Genomic DNA, 25,315 nt, shown 5'->3' on the forward strand with positions numbered 1-25,315 from the left:
TAAGCAGAATCCTTAGCATTTCTCTGTATTCTTAGTTGTTCAATTGTTGTAAGCAGCTGTGAGCATTTTAAGCACATGGTTCTCTCGATATATAATATATATCTCTGGTGGAATCATTCAAATCCACCAGAAAGTTTTTAAAGACTCTTGTTTTTAATTACTTGTGTTTTGATTCATTTAAGTAACTATTCCGCATTGTGCTAATCAATTCACACTTATATATATATATATTCGAGTTAGAACATTTTTATTTCAAGAAATTGTTTCAAGAATTCCATTCAACCCCCCTTCTGTAATTCTTGTCATATTGTTAAGGGACTAGCAATTGGTATCAGAGCAAGCTCTTAACTTACATAGAGTTTAAAGATCAAAACAATACAGCAAGATGAACAAGAAGGATGTTGGAGTCAAGATCCCTTTTCTGGATAAAGATAATTACCATCATTGGAAGGTAAAAATGCATCTTCATTTGCTTTCTCAAGATGAGGCCTATGTTGACTGTATAGAGAGAGGCCCTCATGTTCCAATGAGAGCTGCAACAGGAAACGAGCCATCAGTACCCAAGCCAAGGCATGAATGGTATGATCCTGACATTGAACAAGTCAAGAAGGATAAAAAGGCCATGAATATCCTGTTTAATGGAGTTGATGGAGATATGTTTGACAACATTATCAACTGCAAAACTGCCAAGGATGTTTGGGATACAATACAGATCATCTGTGATGGCACTGAGAAAGTTAGAGAAAACAAGATGCAGCTCCTGATTCAGCAATATGAGCATTTTCATAATGAAGAAAGTAAGTCTCTCACTGACATTTTTAGTAGGTTTCAAAAACTACTAAATGCTCTAAAGTTGCATGGAAGGGTCTATTAGACAAAAGACTCCAATCTAAAATTCCTTAGATCTCTTCCAAAGGAATGGAAACCAATGACACTCTCATTAAGAAACTCACAAGATTATAAGGAGTTTACTTTAGAGAGACTGTATGGCATCCTGAAAACTTATGAGCTTGAAATAGAGCAAGATGAGAGGATGGAGAGAGGAAAGAAGAAAGGAGGATCCATTGCACTAGTTGCTGAGTTGGAAAAAGAGAAGGAAGTGAAGATGGAAGCTGTTGAGTCAACTTCAAGGGTCTGTGAAAGCAAGGGCAAGGGGCTTGCGGCTGAAAATGAAGATTCTTTAAGCCAAGATGACATGGAGGACATTAATGAACACCTAGCATTTCTTTCCAGGAGATTTTCCAAGCTCAAGTTCAAGAAGAACTTTGGAGCAGCCAAGCCAAATAGAAACATGGTGGATAAATCAAAATTCAAATGTTTCAAATGTGGCTTGGCAGGGCATTTTGCCAGTGAGTGTAGGAAGTCAGATTCCAGTAAGAAAAAGTTTGAGCCTGTGGATTATAAGCAAAAATACTTTGAACTGCTCAAACAAAAGGAAAGGGCTTTCATAGCACAAGAAAATGACTGGGCAGCAGATGGTCTGGATAAAGATGAAGATGTCAGCTATAATCTAGCCCTAATGGCCAAGTCTGATGAGATAGAAACAAGTTCTTCAAGTAATCAGGTAATTACTACAAACCTTGCACATTTATCTAAAGTTGAGTGTAATCATGCCATAAATGACATGTCTACAGAGTTATGTCATTTGCGTGTTACACTTAAGTCTCTTACTAAAGAAAATGCTAAAATCAAAGAAAACAATTTGTTTTTGAGTGAGAGAAATAATGTGCTTGAGTCTCAGTTCATTGATTTTGAAAAGTTAAGAATTGAGTGTAAAATTGCCAAGGAGGAATTAACTGAGTCCTTGAAGAAAGAAGAAATTTTAAAGAAGCAGCTCGAGCGTGAACAAGAGGTGATTAAGGCATGGAAAACATCCAGGGATGTCCATGCTCAAATCACCAAAGTTCAAGGAATTGAGTCTTTCTGCGATGCAGCCTGGAAAAAGAACAAAGAGAAACTAGAACCAAATTTGGTAGATGGAGTGCTAACAGATGTAGACTCGACGGATGATGAGGATCATCCGTCGGATAACAAAAAGGGTTATCCGTCGAATGATGAAAATCCTCATCCGTCGGTTGTGAGCAAGCCTATCAGTAAAGCCAAATTTGTTAAGCTGAATGAGAAGTATGGGTCTGTTTCCAAGAACTTTGTTTCAGGAGAATCGAGTTAAGTTAAGAAAGGGAAAAAGGCTAATGTTGGTCACATGACTGTCGAACAGTTAAGTGACAGACTTGAAAAGATAGAGGTAAAAATAGAGACTAAAAAGAAAAACAATAGAAATGGTAAAGTAGGGATTAACAAACATAATAACTACACACATGATAAATATGCTCCTAGAAAAATCTGTGTCAAGTGTGGTAGTGTAAATCATCTGTCTGTTAATTGCAAATCTGCCATGCCTACTCCCATGTATGTGCCACCTCACTTTCCTAACATGAATGCCATGTCTCCCATGCCTATGAATGCTATGTCTACACAGAATATGAATGTATAGTTTACTAACATTGCCATTTGCACCTAATCCTTATTATGCTGCATTTAGTATGCCACAAATGCCATTTAGCATGCCTTACTGGAATAACATGTTTACTAATAACATGCCACTTCCTGTTAATTATAATATGCATGAGAATTCTGTTGCAATGAATGGTTTCAAAGGCTCAACTCAAATGACCAAGGATGAATCTGATATCCCCAAGTCAAATGAGATAAAGCCTAAGAAACAAAAAAAGAAAGCTAACAAGGCGGGACCCAAGGAAACTTGGGTACCAAAATCAACTTAATTTGATTTTGATGTATGCAGGAACACAGAAAGAATCTTTGGTACTTGGATAGTGGTTGTTCAAGACACATGACTGGTGATTCTACCCAGCTCACAGAGTTTAAGGAAAGAGCTGGCCCAAGTATTACTTTTAGAGATGACAGCAAGGGTTATACTGTGGGATATGGCTTGATTTTAAAGGACAATGTCATCATTGAGGAGGTTGCCTTAGTGGATGGTCTCAAACACAATTTGTTGAGTATCAGCCAGCTTTGTGATAAAGGCAACTCAGTAACCTTCAATTCAGAAGCCTGTGTTGTGACTAATAAAAGAAGCAACAAAGTGGTTCTCACTGGTGTGAGAAAAGGAAATGTGTACCTAACTGATTTCAACTCATCTAATGCAGAATCTGTTACTTGTCTTCTCAGTAAAGCAAGTCGAGATGAAAGTTGGCTATGGCACAAGAAGCTATCCTATTTAAACTTCAAGACCATGAATGAGCTAGTAAAGAAAGAACTGGTTAGAGGCATTCCTCTAGTAGAGTTTTCTAAGGATGGACTGTGTGATGCCTGTCAAAAAGGGAAGCAGATTAAAGCATCATTCAGGAAGAAACTTGATTCAACAATTGAAGAACCTTTGTAACTGCTACACATGGATTTGTTTGGACCAGTCAATGTGTTGTCCTTCTCAAGAAAAAGATTTTGCCTAGTAATTGTAGATGATTTCTCAAAGTTCTCTTGGACATATTTCCTAAAGTCTAAAGATGAGGCTAGTGAAATCATCATCAATCACATAAGGCAAGTCAATAATCATCCTGATTTCAAGGTTAGAAGAATCAGGAGTGACAATGGAACTGAGTTCAAGAATTCTATCATGAGAGCATTTTGTGAGGAAAATGGGATTCTGTATGAGTTTTCAGCAGCAAGAACTACACAACAGAATGGAGTAGTGGAAAGGAAAAACAGATCACTTATTGAAGCTGCAAGGACAATGCTTGAAGAATCTAAACTGCCAACATATTTTTGGGCTGAAGCATGCTACACTCAGAATATTTCCTTGGTTAATCAAGCAAGATGCATGACTCCCTATCAATTGTTCAAAAACAAGAAGCCAACTCTAAACTTTCTTCATGTCTTTGGTTGCAAATGCTATATTCTGAGAAATCAAACTGATCAAAATGGGAAGTTTGATGCTAAAGCAGATGAAGGAATTTTTGTTGGATATGCTGTTGGTAAAGCATATAGAGTCTACAATCTAAGAACCAACATTGTTGTGGAATCTATACATGTTGTGTTTGATGATAAAAAGATTGAAGGACTGCAAGATGGAGATTACCATGAGAGCCTCAAATTTGATAATGTGGAGATGGTTAGTGATGACAGTGATGATGAAAGTGATCAAGAAACAGTATCTAAGGATAATGCAGAAAAGTCTACTTCAAATAAAACACAAAACTCAACATCCGTCGAATTGCATATTGCTTCATCCGTCGGGAGGCAATCTGTGTCATCCATCGGGAGACAACCAGCCTCATCCGTCGGTACTCAAAACTCACCATCCGTCGGGTTATCAAGAGAAGCTGGAAATCAAGATAGATCACCTGTAGAAAGTTCCCCTTTCTCAAATCAAAGATCCACAAACTCAGGGGGAGTTTCCAACAATCAAAACTCAATCACACATCAAGACAACAATGAGGCCTCTTCATCTAGAGCTAATCTACCTCAACAAAGAAGATGGACAAAAGATCACCCCTTTGAGCTTATTATTGGTGATATTTCTTCTAGAGTTCAAACAAGGAGAGCAACTCAAGAAGAATGTCTATACAGTAGCTTTCTTTCCAAGGAAGAGCCAAAGAAGGTAGAAGAAGCTTTGTTGGATCCTGATTGGATTTTAGCTATGCAGGAGGAGCTAAACCAATTTGAAAGGAATAATGTATGGAAGTTGGTACCCAAGCCTAAAGGAAAGAATTCAATAGACACCAAATGGGTATTCAGAAACAAGATGGATGAAAATGGCATAGTAGTCAGGAACAAAGCTAGATTGGTTGCTAAGGGCTATTGTCAACAAGAAGGAATAGATTTTGATGAAATATTTGCTCCTGTTGCAAGACTTGAAGCCATCAGAATCTTCTTAGCCTATGCAGCCCATGCCAATTTCAAGGTCTATCAAATGGATATCAAAAGTGCCTTTCTGAATGAACATTTGGAGGAGGAAGTCTATGTCAGTCAACCTCCTGGTTTTGAAGATCCAAATTTTCCAGAACATGTCTACTATCTTTTGGAAGCACTTTATGGACTGAAGCAAGCACCTAGAGCCTGGTATGACACTTTATCAAAGTTTCTTTTGGAAAATCACTTCACAAGAGGTACTGTAGATAAAACTTTGTTTTTCAGAAATGTTAATGGCTCTAGTATACTTGTTCAAATTTATGTAGATGATATTACTTTTGGCTCTACAGATGAGAAACTTTGCAAAAAGTTTGCCAAATTGATGCAAAGTAAGTATGAAATGAGTATGATGGGAGAACTGACTTACTTTCTTGGTTTACAAGTTAAGCAAGTTAGTGATGGCATATTCATTAGTCAAACTAAATACATTTTTGATCTTTTAAAGAAGTTTGATTTAGTGGATTGCACATCTACAAAAACTCCCATGGCTATTGCAACTAAGCTTGAATTAAAAACTACTGAAAAGTCTGTGGATATTTCAAGTTATAGAGGCATGGTTGGCTCACTTCTGTACTTAATAGCTAGTAGGCCAGATATAATGTTTGCTACATGTTTATGTTCTAGATTTCAGGCTGATCCTAGAGAATCTCACTTAATAGCTATTAAGAGAATTTTCAGATATCTCAAGGGAACACCAAAACTTGGCATTTGCTACCCTAGAGATTCTGGTTTTGATCTAACTGGTTATTCAGATGCAGATTATGCAGGTTGTAGAATTGATAGAAAAAGTACAACAGGAACCTGTCAATTTCTAGGAAACAAGCTTGTGTCCTGGTTCAGTAAAAAGCAAAATTCAGTTTCTACTTCCACAGTTGAAGTTGAATATATTGCTGCTGGTAGTTGCTGTGCATAAATATTATGGATGAAAAATCAATTGCTAGACTATGGCTTGCAAGTTGAGAGGATTCCTATTTTCTGTGATAACACAAGTGCAATTGCCATCACTGAAAATCCAGTACAACACTCAAGGACAAAGCACATAGATATCAAGTACCACTTCATAAGGGAACATGTAATGAATGGTACTGTAGAACTATATTTTGTTCCAAGTGAGAAGCAGCTTGCAGATATCTTTACCAAGCCACTGGATGAATCCACCTTTTCAAGGTTGGTAGGTGAGTTAGGTATGCTTAATTATTCTTAAATCTATATGGGTTAATTTGCAAGTCGCAATGCAGCCAGAAATTTAATTGATTTTTCAGTCTTGGATGAAATTTTGACTAAGTCAAAATTTACATCTCGACGGATGATCTTTATCCATCGAGTTGGATCATCCGTCGGTATACTATTTGCTAATAGAAATCAATTATTTTTCTGGAATATTTGATGACTCGACGGATAACCGTTTATCCTCATCCGTCGAATTGTCTTAATCTTAGCCGTTAATTCCCTGTACATTATCCATCGAGTATACTTACAGTTTGTAAGCATAACACGACGGATAATGGGTGGAATTTTTACAGTTTATTTTTAAATGGCTATTTTAGGCAATTTCTATTGGTTACTTTATTTTACTTTATTATTGTTAACAGTTATTTTTGAGATAGTATAAAAGCATATTTCATTTCAATCGCTTTTCTTTTATCATTCTCAATTCAACTGCTCTAATTCCATTCTCTCTCAAAGCACTTACTCTCTTTCTCTTCAAGCTCTTATTCTCTAACAATGGTACCTGTTGTAAATATTATGTCTCAAACTGGGTTCATTTATGAGAAGAACAATTTCACTGCACTAGTGAACAAGGGTATTCAGCAATCTGGCGACTATCACAAGATGATGGACTTTGTGAAGAATTGCAAGCTCAATTATGCCATGCTGGAATCACCCACAATCTTCTGTGAAGTTGTTGAAGAGATGTGGACCACTGCTACCTACAACTCAAGAGATAAGACAATCACACTCACCATTAAAGGTAAAGAGTTCTGTATTAATAGTGATGTTGTAAAGCATGTTTCAAGATTCCTGATAACACTGTGACCTCACCATACACTGACACTGATATAATCAATATGCTTAATTCCATGAACTATGCTCTTTCTACTTCTAAGTTAAGTGACATTAGGAGAATGGGTCTTAGGAAAGAATGGAGTTTTATGTGTGATGTTGTGACAAAGGTCTTTTCAGGTAAAGTCAGTAATTTTGATTCAGTCAATATCTCAATGCTTAACATGCTCTACATGCTAGTTACAGATAAATTCTTTAATTTCAGTGATCTTGTCTTGTTTGAGTTAGGCTTTAAATTAAGAGAGTTAAATAAAAGAGGTAAAAATGTGTATTATGCTAGATTCTTTATGATGTTAGCTAACCACCTCTATGAAGAGATTATGCTTGAGAACCCTAACAACAAACTAGATTATTGGGTTCAAGAGAGAAGGCTCATTACAGATTTGAACAGGGCCAATCATCACAAGGATGTGCCATTGTTCTATTTTCCTGTAATGCTAGCACCTCAGGTAAATGAGGTAAGTTCATCTATACCTACCACTATTCCAACCTCAATAATTTCTTTGAGTTCCAGTGTGGCTATGGCAACTGTGTCAATGATCAAACAGTTACCTACCCAAGCTACAAAAACTGCAAAAATTTTTAAACCCAAATCAAAGAAAGCCCCCTCTGGTATCTCCCAAAAGATGCCAGTTGAAAAATCCACTAAAACCAAAGAGGGGAGTATGAAGGAGGGAAAGATAGGTGAGGGAAGGGGTGAACATAAAAGAAACCCCAAGAATAAGGTTGGAGAGTTGAGTGGATCCCAGCCTAGCCACACTGCAGTTTCCCAACAAACTGCAGTGCTTAAAAAAGATAAAAGCTCATTTCGCTGCATCCTCCCAAAATGATGTAGTTATTGAACAAAGCTCTCAACCAAGAGCACAGACCAAGAGGATTAGGGACACAAGCTCACCCCAAACTTATGCCAGAAAGAAGAAATCTAAAACCCTTGGGGATGCACAGGGTACACACACTGTGCAAACTGGTGCAAAAGACACAGTCACTACACCTTCACAAATTCAGTTTAATGTGGCTCCAATAAATGTGGAGTCACAGCCAAAATCTCTAGTCATAGAAGCACCTCAAACACCAAACTCACCAACAAATTCTCTGGGTGTGGATATGATAAACACATCAATTCCTGATTCCCCTTCTTTAACTCTGTTGGGGAAGCCAAAATTTAGTGCACGTGAGCATCATCTTTTAGATGATTTGTTGGCTCACTTGCCAATTCTTTCAGGAACTGTTGTATCATATGTGCCCAAAATATCTTCAATCAGCACAGAGTCAACAATAGTTTCTATTCCCAGCTCATTCATTTCTACTCTCTCGACGGATATTGCTCATCCGTCGAGTAGTGATTGTATACCGACGGATAAGCTTGACAGTAGTTATCCGTCGGATAGCAAATCCACTCACTCGATGGATATCACTCATCCATCGAGTATCTCTGCACATATTCAAACTTTATTTATTTCAAGTGCAGAAGATTTAGTGGTTGTACAGTCACTCTTAGGATTGAGAGAGAAGAGTGTTTTGAGTGAGAGTCTGGGTTGCTCCCAGGAAAAAGGAGAGGAAATGAGTGAAACTATGCAATCCACTTCTTCAGGATTGACAAAAGATAGTGAGAGGAATCCCACCTTAGTAGGTGAAGGTTAGGGTGTGAGGGTGGGGAGCCAGGGTGTGACTCTGATGCAATAAAAGAGAGAAAATGAGAGAAATGCAGGTACTGGAGCTATAAGGATGGATGTCATTGCTAGTGAGTCAATGAATGTCCAGGATACAGACAGGGAAGGACTATATCAGTATCCTAAAGCTGCTATAGATTCCACTTCCCTTGATGCTGAGGCATTTACTCACCCTGTTCCAGCTTATCAACTTCTAGTTGAACAGGACAATGACAATGCAGAAAGGATGTTGAATTTGGTGCATACCACACAGTCTATGATGAGAGCTAAGGATGCCATCACAGCTTTGCCTTCTACAACTGGTGATGTGGACTATGAGACTGGTGGTTCAGCTGATTTCGTTGGTGATGGGAGTGAGGATAGTGAAGATGAGGCAATGGACATAGGGGGAGAAGTAGGCTCAAGTTCAAGATCAGGTATGCCATCATGGGCATTCTCAAAGCACTGTGATGAGCACTACTTTAAGACCACCCTGATCCAACTAATCAATCAGACAAATACTGCTCTTCAAACCACTACTAATGCCAGCACCAAGAATCTCTTTCAGGCACATCTAGCCTCCCTGTAACTTCAACAAATCCAGGGCTTCTAGCATGCTAGGGATGTAAACACCATGAAGGGTGATATTGAGGAGATGAAGAAGGCCATTTCAGACAAGCTAGATTCTAAACTTCCAGAAGCTACAATGCTTGAAATCAATAGGCAATTAAGGAAAAATTCTAATCTTGCGACCAAGATAGATGCCTTGGACACAAGAATGTCAGCCATGGAAGCATCTTTAACAGCCATTCATCTTCATCAAGCCCAATAGACAGATCTACTTCAAAAATTAGTGGCTGCTCAAACCTCCTCCTCTACTCAACTTGATGCTAACAAAAAGGGGGAGAAATGACCAAGTGAGGGGGAGAGGCTACAGATTCACATTAGTAAAGTAATTGTGCCTTCAATTACTATCTCAAAGCCACCAGTTACAGACAGTATTGATCTGATCAATGCAGCAGCAGCCAACATAAGAGCAGCTGATAAGGAGAAGTTGAGTTTAGTCAACTGGAAGAAGATTGATGAGGAAATACAGAAGAAGTTTGAACTTGTCAAGGAGCCAGTTAAGTTAGCCATCCATCACTCTCAAGTCAAGCAAATTAGTGTGAATGAGATGAGCATGAATTATCTGGAAAGAGGACAACCATCCTGTATCAAATCTCCAAAGGCTGAAACAATTCTGAAACCAAAGGTAAACTACTCAAAATCATCATTGAAGAACCCTTTGGATACTGTGTATGAGACACCTAAGCCTGATGAAAAGAAGCTTCTGTCAAGATCAATTGCTTTCTACAAAGATCCAGTTGATTCAGCATCAAAAAGAAGAATTGCTAAAATTTTCAGGAATGGGAAAGAAATTTGTGTGGTGGCTGGACATCCTCAATTTGCTCAAGAAAAGAGAGAAGAAAAGGCTAGATTGAAGCAGGAAAAGAAGCAAGCTGTTCTGGATGCTAAAAAGACTAAACAAAAAAAGAGCAAATTGCTATCTTAGCCAAGCTACATGCTGTAAATTTATCACAACAAATTCCTTCTCAGCCATTTGAAGTTATTGAATCAAAGAAGCAAGTTGAACAACAGAAGAAATCTCCAAGAATCAAGGAATTGGCTAAAAGAACTAAAAGGAAACTGGACATGGTTGATAAGGAATTGGAGAATCAGTTTCCCAAGGAATCCACTCCAACCACAACTCAAGCATCAAAACCCTCTGTGGTATTTGAAGATATCAAGGTGGTGGATCCTTACAGGAACATTCATGGTGAACCTATAGTGCCTAAGGATGAACCAGTAGAATGGGAGAACATACCAATTCCTGACTTCTATTTGTTAATCCTTAACAAGCCAAAGAGAACAAAGTCAAGAGTAGTCAAGAAAGTGAAGCTGTCACCTCTCAAATCCAAATATCTAGTCAAATCTCAATCTAAAGTCAGTAAGGGAGATTACATGTACTTGTGTGACATCAAAGAATTTTCTGATCTAAACCTCTATCTAGATGAACTAGATGAAGTGAGAGGAATTGATGCATACAGAAACCTACCTGAAAGGTTAGTGTTCAAGTACATAGAAGGAAAGAAGATTCAGTGGCCACTTCACAGGATCCTTCAAGAAAGACAAGTTGTACTGATTAAAGTCTATTCATCCTTTAAGAAGAACTTTGGGTTCAAGTATTACTGCAAGAAGATTGGTACTGAAGAAGATTGAAGAACTAGGGAGTGTTAGAGCCAAAGATGCACTCCCAAGGACTCTAATTATCCCCTACACAGGGAGAAGAGTGCATCTAAGGCCCTACTGGCTGATGGAGTTCATGGATGACAAAGGAGTGAGAAGATTTTTCAGATTAGAAGACCAATTAAGTATCTCCAGCAATGAGACTCTTTTGGAAATGCAAGGAAAGTTAAATCTCTCAGAATCTGATGAACTGGAATTCCACAGGCAGCTCAAAAATCAGATTGAGGAAAATAATAGAAAGCTTGGAAAGAGATCCAGACCTTCAAGGAACTAGATAAATATGCTCAGGATAGAGGAGCATCTTGAAAATGACTGTGAGCAAAACTTTGTACATTTTGATAATTGAAGCACTTTTCAGTATTATCTACTGTATGTTAAAATTTGTAGTTTTAAGGTGTTTTGTTATCATCAAGTGTCTCTTAATTTATGGCTACAATTCCAGTAGACATAAATTGGGGGAGATTGTTGTGTATATGTTGTGTACTTGATGATTACATGAACAAAACACCTTGGTAGATTTTACTTAGTGAAATTATGTAGCACTCGACGGATAAGGTTTATAGCCCCGACGGATGACTCAATACAGTCCCGACGGATGATGACTTATTATCCATCGAGTGAGTAGCTTATGTAATAATAAGTCTATAGCACATTTCTGCATACACATTGTTTAGAATCTGTAAGTAGTACTTAAGTCATGATGACTTTAGTTAGATATGTAGAATAGGTTGATTAATTGTACATAGATGATGTCTTGTAATTCTGCATAAGTGAAATGAAGTCTAGTGCCTGATTGCTACCCGACGGATAAATTACAATGAATTCAACGGATGATCAACAACCCGACAGATGATCAATAACCCGACGGATAAAGAATTCAAATATCTGTTGATAGTGACAACTCAGTCACATGCGTCGAGTGGATGCAAATGGAATGTGGTAGCCTATTCAACTGGGTTTTCGAGAACAAAGAAGCATTGCCATTTCCATGTTATTATGAAGATATTCAAAGATGCCGGAATAGAGTAATGAAGTAGCATTATAATAGACTAGATAGTTTTGTTTTATTATTCTATCTCATTACTTTGTAATCTTGGTGATATATAAACCAAGAAGTAGCAACTAAGGAATAAAAATCTGAGAAACAAGTAGAGAAATTTTTGTAAGCAGAATCCTTAGCATTTCTCTGTATTCTTAGTTGTTCAATTGTTGTAAGCAGCTATGAGCATTTTACACACAGGGTTCTCTCGATATATAATATATATCTCTGGTGGAATCAATCAAATCCACCAGAAAGTTTTTAAAGACTCTTGTTTTTAATTACTTGTGTTTTGATTCATTTAAGTAACTATTCCGTATTTTGCTAATCAATTCACACTTATATATATATATATATATTCGAGTTAGAACATTTTTATTTCAAGTAAAAGTTTCAAGAATTCCATTCAACCCCCCTTATGTAATTCTTGTCATATTGTTAAGGGACTAATAAACACGTCCTTCTCTTCCACCTCCACGTTGAGTATTGTTAATATTCATCTGATTTGTCAATATATCCACTCGGTTTCTCAAAGTCATGAGGGCTGCGGTAAAGGCCGTCGTAATCCCAACAAGATCTTTCTTAGTAACTGGTTCTGTCATAACGAATCAATTAATGAACATGATAGGAAAAAGCTTTCTCTGATGCCAACTTACGCATCACGGAAACGTAGGATAAGTAAGCGCTAATCCTTAAGAACAAACACGAATTCGCAAGCACGAATTCGAAAAGATCTCTGGAATCCACCAGAAAGATGCGAAAATTCTCAAAGGTTTTTAATTAATAAATAAGATAATAATTAAGTACATAATATTGATGTTTATTTAGGTAGGGATATAAAACCATAAAAAAACCAAATCTGAATTAAAAATAAAATAATTATTATTAGGCAACATGATCATGCAGTATTTAGCATGACCATGACCATGCACAACTACCAAACATCAACTGTTGGAATTTCCTAGGTTGGCATGACCATGCCATCCCAAAGTGTGATCATGCCATTATTTCCTCCTCAGTAGCGTAATCATGCAATCTTTTTCCTTGTGCTCTTTTTCCGATCCATAGCATCCTCAATATTTGTAGCAAGCTGTCCTATATCAACTACTTTTTAAAATTATTTTTTTATTTACTCTTCAGTGGTGCGTAAAATATATACGTGTTCTATTCTATAGTAAAAATATCTGCTAATAATAATTGTTCTTGTAACAAATGGGAAGTTACGACTGTTTTGTGTTATATTAAATGAGTATTATGTGATTTATGATAATATAAATTATGATTGATGATAAAAGGTTATATGTTATGTGCTATATGTGTTCCGTGTGGTTCAGGATATTTTCGGGTATTTTATTATGTGATAAATTGATTTATATTAAAGTTATATTATCCAGGTTTCGTTTTAATAGCTGATAATTTGTATAGAGCAATTGGACTTATTTTCCATAATATGGCGTATACCATATTGATTTTCCGAACATCTGGTTAATTTAGAAAATATTTTAGTTTCGTGAAAAATGATTTTTCCGGACCCCTACCGGGACGTCAAAGCCCACAAAAATTGTATCTTTATTTTTATAAAATTATGGGACTTTCAAATATTTAATATTTTTGCATTTTTGGATTTTTCGTAATTTTGGGGAAAATTTGGCATAATTTTTTGTATTTATTGGATTAAAAATTATTCACCGTTAATTATTAATTTTGGGCTAATTATTTTTATTAAATGATATAATTATGCCCTAAATAATTTTGGGGGTATTATTTTAATAACTATAATTACGATTTATCTATTATTTAAATATTATTTAATTATAAAAAATCATAAAATATATATATAAATAAAAAATTCTCTCAAAATTAGGGTTCATGTTCTTCAATTTGTGCAAAGATCAAACCATTATTTTTCCGTGATTTGGAAAAGCAAAGTAGGTCGTATTTGTAGTCAAATTGAAACCCCTGAGGAGTACAATCCAATTATATCATCAAAAGGTACCTCAGATCAATAACTTTTAAATTAAGATTTTAGGGTTCTTGACTCGATTTGGGGATTTTCAATTTATGAATCGTTTGTTAATTTTGATGTTTGAATAAGCTTTATCATTGAATTTATAATAGAATCATATATATAATTGATGATTATAACCCCTGGAAGTACTAAGTCAAGTTATATAGTTTTGGCCAATTTTAAATTCAATTTTCTGGGTCGTATGTTAATTAGTTGATGATGATGATTCTATGATTAGATTATAGAAGTTATGGTCGTTATTTTGCTACCAGAATCATCGAATTTGGTTATGTTTTTAGTTAATTCGATCTTCGCCGGAAATTACTCCATTTTTCTTCGATTCTTGATCGAAGATCGGGTTCTGCAGTTGTATTGGTGATACCATGATTGTGGTTGAGTTTCTGGTAGCCTGTTGAACGTATGAGAATCAAGAACAGTCGAAAACCATGAAGAATTAGTTGGGTTTGGCCGGCCGGAATGTCACCGGAGTCGAAGAAACCGCCGATGTTCTTGACGACCCGGCTGGTTCTTATCGACCAGGTTGGTGACCCTGGTTGGATCTGTATTTCCCCCAAAACCTAACTGCATAATTGTTTCTGGAAATTATTTTCAGAAAATAATTCAAAAATCAATTTTTTTTTAAATTCTAAAATTTTATTTTAAATTCAAAATGAATTTAGTTAATTATTTTAAATAATTAACTAAATTATTTTAATTTCAGAAAATTATTTTCTTTATTATTTCCCAAAAATCTAAATTTGATTTAATTATTTACAATTTATTTTAATTAATTATTTATGAATTTAATTAATTGATTAATTCATTTAATTAATTAATTTTATCTGTAAAGAGTTAAATAAAAAATAATTATTTATAATTAAGCCAAATAATGATTTAAAAATCATTTTGAGCTTTTAAAAATGGTATAAAGGTATTTAAAATTCAATTAATATTATTATTAGTTGAATTATTCTTATTTCATTCATAATAAATAGACCGTTCATCCGTTTAATATGAAAAAAACACGTCTAGACTCTATAAAAATATTCTGCTTCCATTAAAAATACTTTGGGGACATAAAATCTTTCGTTTCGAAGGGTCGCTTAATTTTGTAAATGTTTATGAGTCGCGTAATTATCAAAAAATCGTATTTCGACTCGATTTCAGTTTTAAATATACCGAGTCGAACGTTTTGACGAATTGAGTCATGTGTTATATGAATTATATGATACGTGCATTATATGTTTAAGTGTTATGTGAATTATGAGTCAACGTGTCTTTTAATCGTTATATGATTAAATGTGATCCTTATCTGTTATTATCGGATGGGTAGACGATAAGGATAAACGTATAGACTAGACAATTATATATTGTCAGTTAATTGAAATGGTATCTTTTATGATAGATACACAAAGTTCGAGGTGTTCAAAGCCAGACAGAGAGATTTTAACGTAAAGCTTGTATATATGAAATACATGAGACGAGTAGATACAGAGATAAGATAAATATAGAATGGTGATTAACAAGAAATGTTAGATAGCCTATCGATGAAAATACATATATACCAGAACTGAGTTATATGGCAGATAGTTAAAGATCAGAGGGTTATCAATTGAGGCAAGTATTTATTCCCTATTCTAAATTCAGAATAGTTAAATATTTTACATTTCGCAGCAATTACTCTTAATTATGCAAGTACATTTTGTTCTTGTTCCTTATTATGAATTGTGATCTCTTAGGAAAATACCTGTTGTTCCAGGTTGTTTGCGAACCCTGAATTGTGATGGTTTAACCAAAATTGGTTTTCATCAAAAATACTCTATGGACTGGATGGGTACGAATAGGGCCAGGGTTGGAATGGACCCTTTGTTTATGAAGGCCAGGAATGGGCCTGGGTACCTTAATATGATGTGGGTCTATGCGGATGGGCATAGGTCCGTACTGTACCTGACTGATCAGCAGATTATAGTACTGTAGTTGGTTCTAGTGTCTAATCTAATTTATTATTGATCACCATTAACGACATTCCTTTTTGAAAAGTTTTATGATTACAAAATCGAACAAATAATTGATTCAGGAGATGAATCAGTGAAATGTTCGTTGTTCTTTTATAAAAAAATATGATTTACGATGAAAGGCTAATAAAGGCCAATGTTTTATTTGTTCAACTATTTAAATGAACAGAGATGTTTATAAAATAATTCAAAAATTGTTGTTAGGCAGAATACACGCGCTAATAATTCACGTAAGTATACGCGTTCGCAAGTAATATAGAATGATTTCTAGTTCATTCCCACAGAGACTCAGACTAATTATATTTAATTAACACTCACTCACCAATGTATGATTACTTCTCAATATCAAGACAATAACACTTAAGGTTGATTGACTAATTATTAACTACGATTAACTACGAGAATAAAACACTTAAATTATTACTTGAATTAACAATATTAAACACACATGAGATCATAACTTCATTACTACTTCATTCAATAGTTATTTGTTATTACCCATAGCATGTAATGGTGATGATATTAATCAAACAACAAGAAACTGATAGAAGCCAACTTTCGTTGCACAAGTATCATTCTACCAAACATCCACAGTTAAGATAGAAGTTGAATAGGCATCAATTATGTTGAGACCCTATATGTCTACAGAATTTGACAACATAACGATTTAAGCGCAAGTTATTCATTATGATTACACAGGGCAAGAAAAACGGTTAGAGTTACCCACTAATCATGCATACAATAAACGAACCTATGCTAGCATGGCAAGTTCTAAATCTCAAGATTCACTGTCGCTTCACAAGAGATTAACATGCTATCTTATATGTTCGCGACACACATAAAACGAATAAGCACAACCTATACTAGATATCATACAATCATCACATACCAAGGTATTAAACAATTAACTAAAGAAATCCATAGTAAATCCGCTACGACCCCATGATCACGATTAGCCCATGATAGAACTCATTGTCACCATGGGTTCATATGAAAACATGATAATAACACGACAATATAAACTAATAAAATAATTATTAAAACCATAGTACGTCACAAGAGTATTAAGGTTCAAAGTAAAGAAAACTAGCATCCACTATTACAATGAATAAAAGAATCACAAGATAATGTATGCTTCCTCTTCTTCGTTGCGGCGTGCTAAAATGGTCTTCTTAATCTTCTCTCCTTGCTTGATTGATACTTCTTGCTTGTTAATACTTATTGTGAAACGTCTCTGAATATTATTTATATAGAAGTCCATAAGAATCAGCCATCTCAGAAGTCCATTAAAAGTCGAATTATAAAAGCAGATTCTAAATTAACAACCCCAACCGGCTGCCCCAGATCTCCAGGCGGGCGCCTCAGCTCCAAGCGGCCGCCCCGAATCCCAGTGGGCGCTTGGCATGCTTCTGGAAATTTTTTCTTTCTGGTCCTGATTTTGGTGAATTCTTCGCATAACTTCCCGCAACTGATTCTATGTACTTCCCTAGGCTTATTATGATGAATTTTTCCTACATACGCAAGTTATACCCTGAAATGCAAAAACACTAGAAAAATGCATCAAATACACAAAATACTTGATTTCAAGACATCAATTCAAGCCATTATAAGACGTTCTAAGTGGTATAAAATGCCACTTATCACACCCCCAAACTTAAATTGATGCTTGTCCTCAAGCATCACAGACTCAAAAATAAAATAAAAACATGCATGAATGCAAACTACATGAAATGCAGTGATCCCCCTCGCAATGACTAAACCAACCAACACATGACATCTCAACAAATACAATTGGCGACTAAAGATCAATCAAATCACGCAAGCTAACATTCAACTAGAAACGTGATGTGTGTGAATGCTTAACAGATATGCTTCGTGACTAGATCAATTATTTTAACTCAATTATCCTCAAGGCAATCACATGATTATACGAAGAATAAATTCTAGACACAAAATGACTTGTAACACTTCAAGATCACTGGAGCTTATTACAGAATCAATGTTTTATTCAACACAATAAACAAATGCTTATTTGATCGTGCAATGAGTGAGGTCCACAAAACACTTATGCAATGACATCCATTTAGCGAGCGTTAGGTTAGCAGATTCCAGACTATAAAAGCCTTATCTCACTAGGCACAAAGTCCCCTAAGAACTTAATAACTCGAATACTAAAGAGCTCACTCGTGATCAATTATGCATTAAACCATATTATTTTTTTTCTTCCTTTTTTTCTTCTTTTTTTCTTCTTTTTTTTTCTTTTTTTTTCAAATTTCTGAGCAAGTGCGTTTCACTCCATCTTGCTCAACCCTAGACTACTCGCATACAATACGAGCCGGTTACTAGCCATTTGACGCCTAGCCACGACTAGCAATGAATTCCAATTTTCACTCCAATTTTATCTTTTCATGCCTTTTATCATTAAGAGCCTATCATACATTCTAAGCATAATCAATAGATTAACCTCAAAAACCGTCAAACCATGACAACAATCTAGTCCTTAATCATGCTCTAAGACTTAGTGAAATTACAAGTGTTCTAGCATGCATGTCAACCTAACAAGATTCAACATCACTCTACCGCTATTACTACACTCGCATCAATATCACATATCAATTAGTAAAGCAATACAAAAGGGATCATGGTATATGAGTGAGCGAAATGACATGATTAATAAAGCTATAAAATAAAAAATAAAATAAAAAATAAACAATATGGCAAAAAATATACAACTATATGAACTAAACTATCATGAATATACAACTACATGACACACACACAAATATGTTCCTTAACTACCACCCCCAAACTTAAAATCTTCACTGTCCCCAGTGAAGGTAATAGAAAGGAACAAAGGGTATACCTACTCAGAGAAATCATCATCATCACCCTCAGAGGGTGGAGTGTCAGGAGGCAGATAAGCAGAGTCCTCACCAAAAACGGGCCACTGGATGTCAGCTCCAAGGCCTCTGAAAGCATTCCCAAGTTCTAGGGTGAGCTCCTGTTCAAACCTACTCTGTGACTCGTACATCACATCCATTCTCCTGGAAAGCCTCCTGTACTGGGCATCAGCCATCCCTAAACCATCGCATCCCTGGGCTCTAGAAGAACCTGCCTCGCCATTAGCCTGACTGGGCCTAGCCATCGTAGCACCAGTTGCTGGACGTCCCCCTGGGAGATGATATCCCAAACCATGCTCCTCGAGATCTCTACCCGTCCACTCCTGAATCGCATTCAGCATTGATGAATGAATAGGAGTGGCCGGCATCTGCAGCTGCTCATAAGAAGGCCAGTGGACTCCAACTGCCTTGCACAGCTTCGTGATGATAGAGGCATAAAGGATGTTGCTATGCGACCTCCCCCTCAAAAACTTCAAAATCCCTTCAAAATCAGCAGTAGGAATGGTGCTGCTGCTATCAACAGTTCGAGATCTCTTAGGGGCCATTGAAACTGAGAATCAGTGTTTGAGATTTGTGTTTTATGTGTAGGAGAGAGTTTTTAAGTTGAAAGTGTATGGGAGTGGATATGGAGAGGTTGTGTGTATATATAGGGTATGATTTAGGTTTAGAATTTGAGTAGGAGTGGGGTTTGTGGCTTGTTTGTAGGAGGAAATTTGTTGGTTAATGGGGTTATGGCTGTGTTATTTTATTTTTGTGTTTTTTCTGTTTTTTTTATAAGACTGGAAAAAAATTTCTGGCAGTCGGGCTCCAAGCGGCCGCCTCAGCTTTCCAAGCGGGCGCCTCAGCTCCCAAGTGGCCGCCCTAGATCCCAAGCGGGCGCCTGGGAGGTTTCTGGAATTTTTTTTCTGCCTTTGTTTTTTCTGATTTTTTTGGGTTTTTTGGATAGAGTACTAACTTCTAAAGGTTCCTATAGTCTTAAATCTTGGGTTGCCTCCCAAGAAGCGCTTCTTTTACGTCATTAGCTTGATGTAGAGTAGTTCGATCAAGTTGACAATAAAACGGCACTAACCACTTCCCGGTTTGCCGTGTCCCCATAATAGTGCTTCAATCTCTGACCATTAACCTTGAATGCTTGGCCCGACTCATTCTCAAAAATCTCCACCGCTCCATATGGAAACACAGTTTTAATGATAAATGGTCTATACCACCTTGATTTCAACTTTTTAGGAAAAAGTCAGAGACGAGAGTTGAATAAAAGAACTTGTTGCCCCGACATGAATGACTAAGGAGATAGCTTCCTATAGTGCCACCTTTTTACTTTTTCCTTATACATTTTGTTGTTCTCGTACGCTTGAAGTCGAAATTCATCAAGTTCATTTAACTGAAGCATTTGCTTTTTCCCAGCTCCATCTAGATCAAGGTTTAACTTCTTCAATGCCCAGTAAGCCTTATGCTCAAGCTCCCCAGGTAAATGACATCCCTTACCATAGACAAGTTGAAACGGGATGTGACGCCCTCAATCTCGGGGTTAGGAAATGAGGACCCACACACCTTTAATCTAATAATTAAATAGGCATAAACCCCGATTAACTACTAACAGGATCAAACATGATAAAGTATGAGACAAAATTACAACTACCAATCATAAAATATAACTTACAACCCCAAAATAATATTAAATAAACATAATCGATTCCGGCTTGGAACCGACAGATAACCCATTATATCTCTACAATTTCCTGGCTAAGCGCTCGCTTACTCAAAATACCACTACCTGCTCTGGCAACCAGAAGCCCTCAACAAGATAGGGACCACCAGGTACGCTCTTACGAGTAGTGCGCCTAAGCCTGACCATCTTCTTGCTTAACTGCCATGGTTAGATTAAAATAAAACATATGAGTATAAAACTCAGCAAGTAACTATAAAGCAGTTCTATGATATAAAATCCACAGTATACTTTCCAATCTCAGGGCATTCTACTTTATTTGTTCTAGGTGGCAAATTTCTATCTTTTGGGTTAAGGAAGGGTTATGAAGGAAAATGTGGGGCTTTCAAGGAACCAGGCTCAAAGCAGGGTGAAAGCCGACATTCATCACAAATCATTAAGGGATCAAAATAGATCTTTCAGAAAAGAAAGTGATAATATTTTCATTATATGGAATCAATTATATGATCAACAGATTAGAATCAGGATTCACGAGCTTTAAGCTTCACAATATCACAATCAACTCTTTTCACAATAATATAAACAATTTTCATTTTCAAAGAATCAATTACTGAGTAGGAAATTTCAGTTCCATTTTAAATAATCAATATAGAACTCTTGATTGGATCACTTTATCTTTAATTTCATTATAATACGGGTGATCAGTCCGTACCGACCTCCATCCGGTCTTTAAGGTACCAATCAGCATAATTTCAGCCTTAAACTGGACTAGCCCCGCTAGCCTCTTACAATGACTGGACTAGTCCCACTAGCCTCTTACGTCCCATCCAATCCATCAGGAATTCATTTTGAAACCTTGAGTTGGAAAAAGTAGGTTTTCTAAATTCATTTTATCATTACCAAGAATATGAAATCATTCGGTCTCTTTCGAGTCGAAACTCATTCTTAAATCAAATTTCAAGAAATCAAAGTTAAGGAAATGAATCAAGGATAATCAAGGTACTTAAATTAGAAGGATCAATATATGTTTCAGGGATCAATAGGAAATATGGTGATCAAGGAATATGGTATCGTTACAAGGGGTTCGTAAAGGTAATTATGGTGTTTATAATAGTTCATGGTATAACAAATAACTTAAATAGGAAAGACAGGTTACCAAAGGGTTGAATCAATAAAATTATCAATAATAGTTTAACGAGATCAAAGACAGGGTATCTCAAGTCATTAACAGGGGTTCATTATTTAAACAGTTCAATACTCTACATGGTATGAACAATAACCTCTCTATAACCATTTTCACAAGTAATGAGAGTTATTTCCTAAATTCGCTTTCCTGAAGGTTGAACTACTGCCACCTAGTATACCCTTTCCTTTCCTAGCCTGAATGCCCTCACGCTCCGAATCTACAATAAAACCAAAACCTTAATCAGTTTCCCAACTCTCGTTCCCGGAACGATCACTCAATACGATAGCTCGATTATACTCTTGACTCAAATATACGAGTATAGCTTATACATAAAAGCACATAGCACATAACACATTCCTTTCTCAAAGCCTTAATATCTTTATATTCTCATCGATCGACTCATACTAGTTTAACTTTAACTATTCTTCAAATCACACTAGTATAGCTCTTACGAGTACATGATTTATTCATAACTAAATCTTTTGCGACCATAACTGTCACTTATAGTTCTTTAATAACAAACAACTTAATTTCCTTTTCTTTTATTCCTTAATTCGAACCAAAACAACCACAAATAAATCACATATCTCCTAGAATTTCACATGGAATTACTTAGCAAGGTATTGGAACCAAATCATTCGCTTTTCTTCTTATATTCCATTCGGCTATACACATAAAACACAACCACGTATACTCAATTTCAATCTCATATAATTAAACACAATAAACCTCTTTGGTATACTTATTACACGGGTCTTTTACGCAATTACGCTTCATTCTTTTAGTCCAAAAACCGAATCATATTCATTTTAAGAATCGAAATTCAACACCCTCTTTAATTATTAAATTCGAACACAAGCATAATCTAATCAATGTCATGCAACCAAGTTCTTATTAGTAACTAAGATAATTAGCATATAATTCCACAAAAATCCACAAAAATCCACTTAATTCTCTTTTTAACCATAAGACCCATTCGGATTTTTCAAGAAATCACACATACAAGGATCAATCTTGACATGCAAAGTTTTATATCTTATCTTCAACTTGTTTTAAACCTTAACTAGTCATTCAACTCATTTTCATCATAATTTTCGAATCACAAAACCAAACATCACCTAATGACTCAAGATTTAATCAAATTATCTGATCAACATGCATGCATTCACTTAATCATCAAATCAATCTCTTCTAGACCCATTTTTCATTCGGCTAAATCATGATTCACAATCTCAAGGACCAAACAATGACATGCACTACTAGTTCTTCTTTTAAACTAACATGCAATCACATTTTACACTAATTAAGCTTAGTTTACACTAAGATCAAGCCACCAAATCTAATTCCCCTTTTTATTAGCACAATGCCGAACCAAAACCCCAACATGTAACCTTCAAATTTGATTTCCTAAGCATCAAATGACTTACACAGACATTAAAAAAATCAAAACAATCCATTTATCAATCATATACTTAAATTTCAAAGGAAGTACCAAAACCCTTTTTTTTGATCTTTTCAAGAAACCAAAACATGCAATAGCTACATAAAATTTTAAAGAGCATAAAACTCAAAGATCACATCGACAAATCATTTTCTTAAAATTCCACCGCCTCTCTTCGGATCATGGCCGGTGGTGGTCGAACTTAAGAGTGCCCATAACGGGTCTCCTCTTGAGTTTTAAACCATAAAATCTTCTTGAATCTACTATTATGATCATATATCAAGAAATTGATTTCCTTGAACACAACCATAGAGATGGTCACCATAAACACTAATGCAAGTGGTAATTGAGTAATACACCGAAAATAGAAGCTATAGGTGGTAATAACTTTGAGTTTGGGTTAATATTTGATGTTGCATGCAAGAGAGAGAAAAGAGAGATGGAGAGAGCCGAGAGAGAGAGTGTTCGAGAGAGAGAGGAAGAAAGAAAGTGAGGGAGAGGGGGATGATGTTCACGGGAAAGAAAGAAAGAAAAGGGGGGGAGTGTTTATATTGTATTAGGGCCAAGGGTATTTTAGTAATCTACTAAATCCCTTTTTGTGTTTGATTAATCCTTTCTTTTTATTCAAATAAGATAAAAATCAAATATAAAGTATATCTCTCTCGGAAAGAAGAAAATTATTTCAAATAACAATTTTAATATGTAGATCTCGAAATTAGCTTTCCAACCATTACTCATAATAAACTTTTGAGCGAACGGTTGATTTTATATGATTTTCACAAGTTTGCTTTAATAATAGCATTTTAGCACACAAAAATCAATTTAAAATGCAACGATCACCAATTAAATCCGCCCATCATTTTTAGAAAGTCTCCAGGACTAATACGAAGATAACAGAACAAATCTCATGCATTTATCTTACTCAGATAATTTTATAAAAATGTGCGAAGGTTAAATAAATTTTATTTAAATCCAGAAAAATGTCAACAGATCACGTAATCATGCACATGGACAAGAAAACACACATACGAACACATCACAACTTATGTCTGATCATAAAATTTGTCCTTCTTTAATTTTATTCCTTTCTACGAGTACCGGGTCACGTTCAGCCTGACGGCCCGACACTCAGCGTTTCAATTACGCTTCACAATATCGTTATCGACCGACATGTCATTAGAACGTATTACTTTACTCAAGCATTTCATTTCACATAATAACACATAATTCATGTTTTAAATACCTTAATCTCTTTTTAGGACGGGTTCCGTTCTACTTGACGGCCCGACAACACAGCTTAACTTTTAAGTTGACTCTTTAAATTGGAACGCTTTTATTTATGCTCCTAGATTCTAATATACAGTAAAGACAATTAACCAGCACTTACTCACATAATTATAATCACTTCACATAAATCACACTTTATTCACTTAATTACGTCGAAAAATCTCAATCGTCACAATCTACCCTCCTTAAAAGGATTCTGTCCCCAGAATCTAGTCTAAGCAAATAGATTGGGATACTTTTCTTGCATTTCACTTTCTAATTCCCAAGTTGATTCTTCTACTAGTGGATTTCTCCACAATACTCTAACTAGAGGTAAAACTTTATTTCTAAGTGTCCTCTCTTTACGGTCCAAGATTCGATCTGGTTGTTCCACATAGGACAAATCTGGTTGAATATCCACTGGTTCCAACTCGATCAAATGGCTTGCATCAGTATTATACTTCTTCAGATGAGAAACATGAAATACATTGTGCAGATGTTGCATTTGCGGAGGTAGCGCTAATTCATATGCCACCTTCCCAACTCGTTGCAGTACTTCAAATGGTCCAATATACCTAGGACTCAACTTCCCTTTCTTCCCGAATCGGGTTAAACCCTTCCATACAACGCTTCATAAGGCGATATGCCAATACTCGCGTGATAACTGTTGTTGTAGGAAAAATCAATTAATGGCAAATGATCGTCCCAATTTCCTTTGAAATCTATTGCACATGTTCGCAACATATCTTCAATTGTCTGAATTATCCTTTCACTTTGTCCGTCAGTCTGCAGATGATATGCCGTACTCATTCTCAGCTTAGTTCTCAAATGATCATGGAATTGTCTCCAAAATCTCGAGTTAAACC

The sequence above is a fragment of the Apium graveolens genome, chromosome 6 (genome assembly GCF_009905375.1).
Source record: "Apium graveolens cultivar Ventura chromosome 6, ASM990537v1, whole genome shotgun sequence".
NCBI lineage: Eukaryota > Viridiplantae > Streptophyta > Magnoliopsida > Apiales > Apiaceae > Apium > Apium graveolens.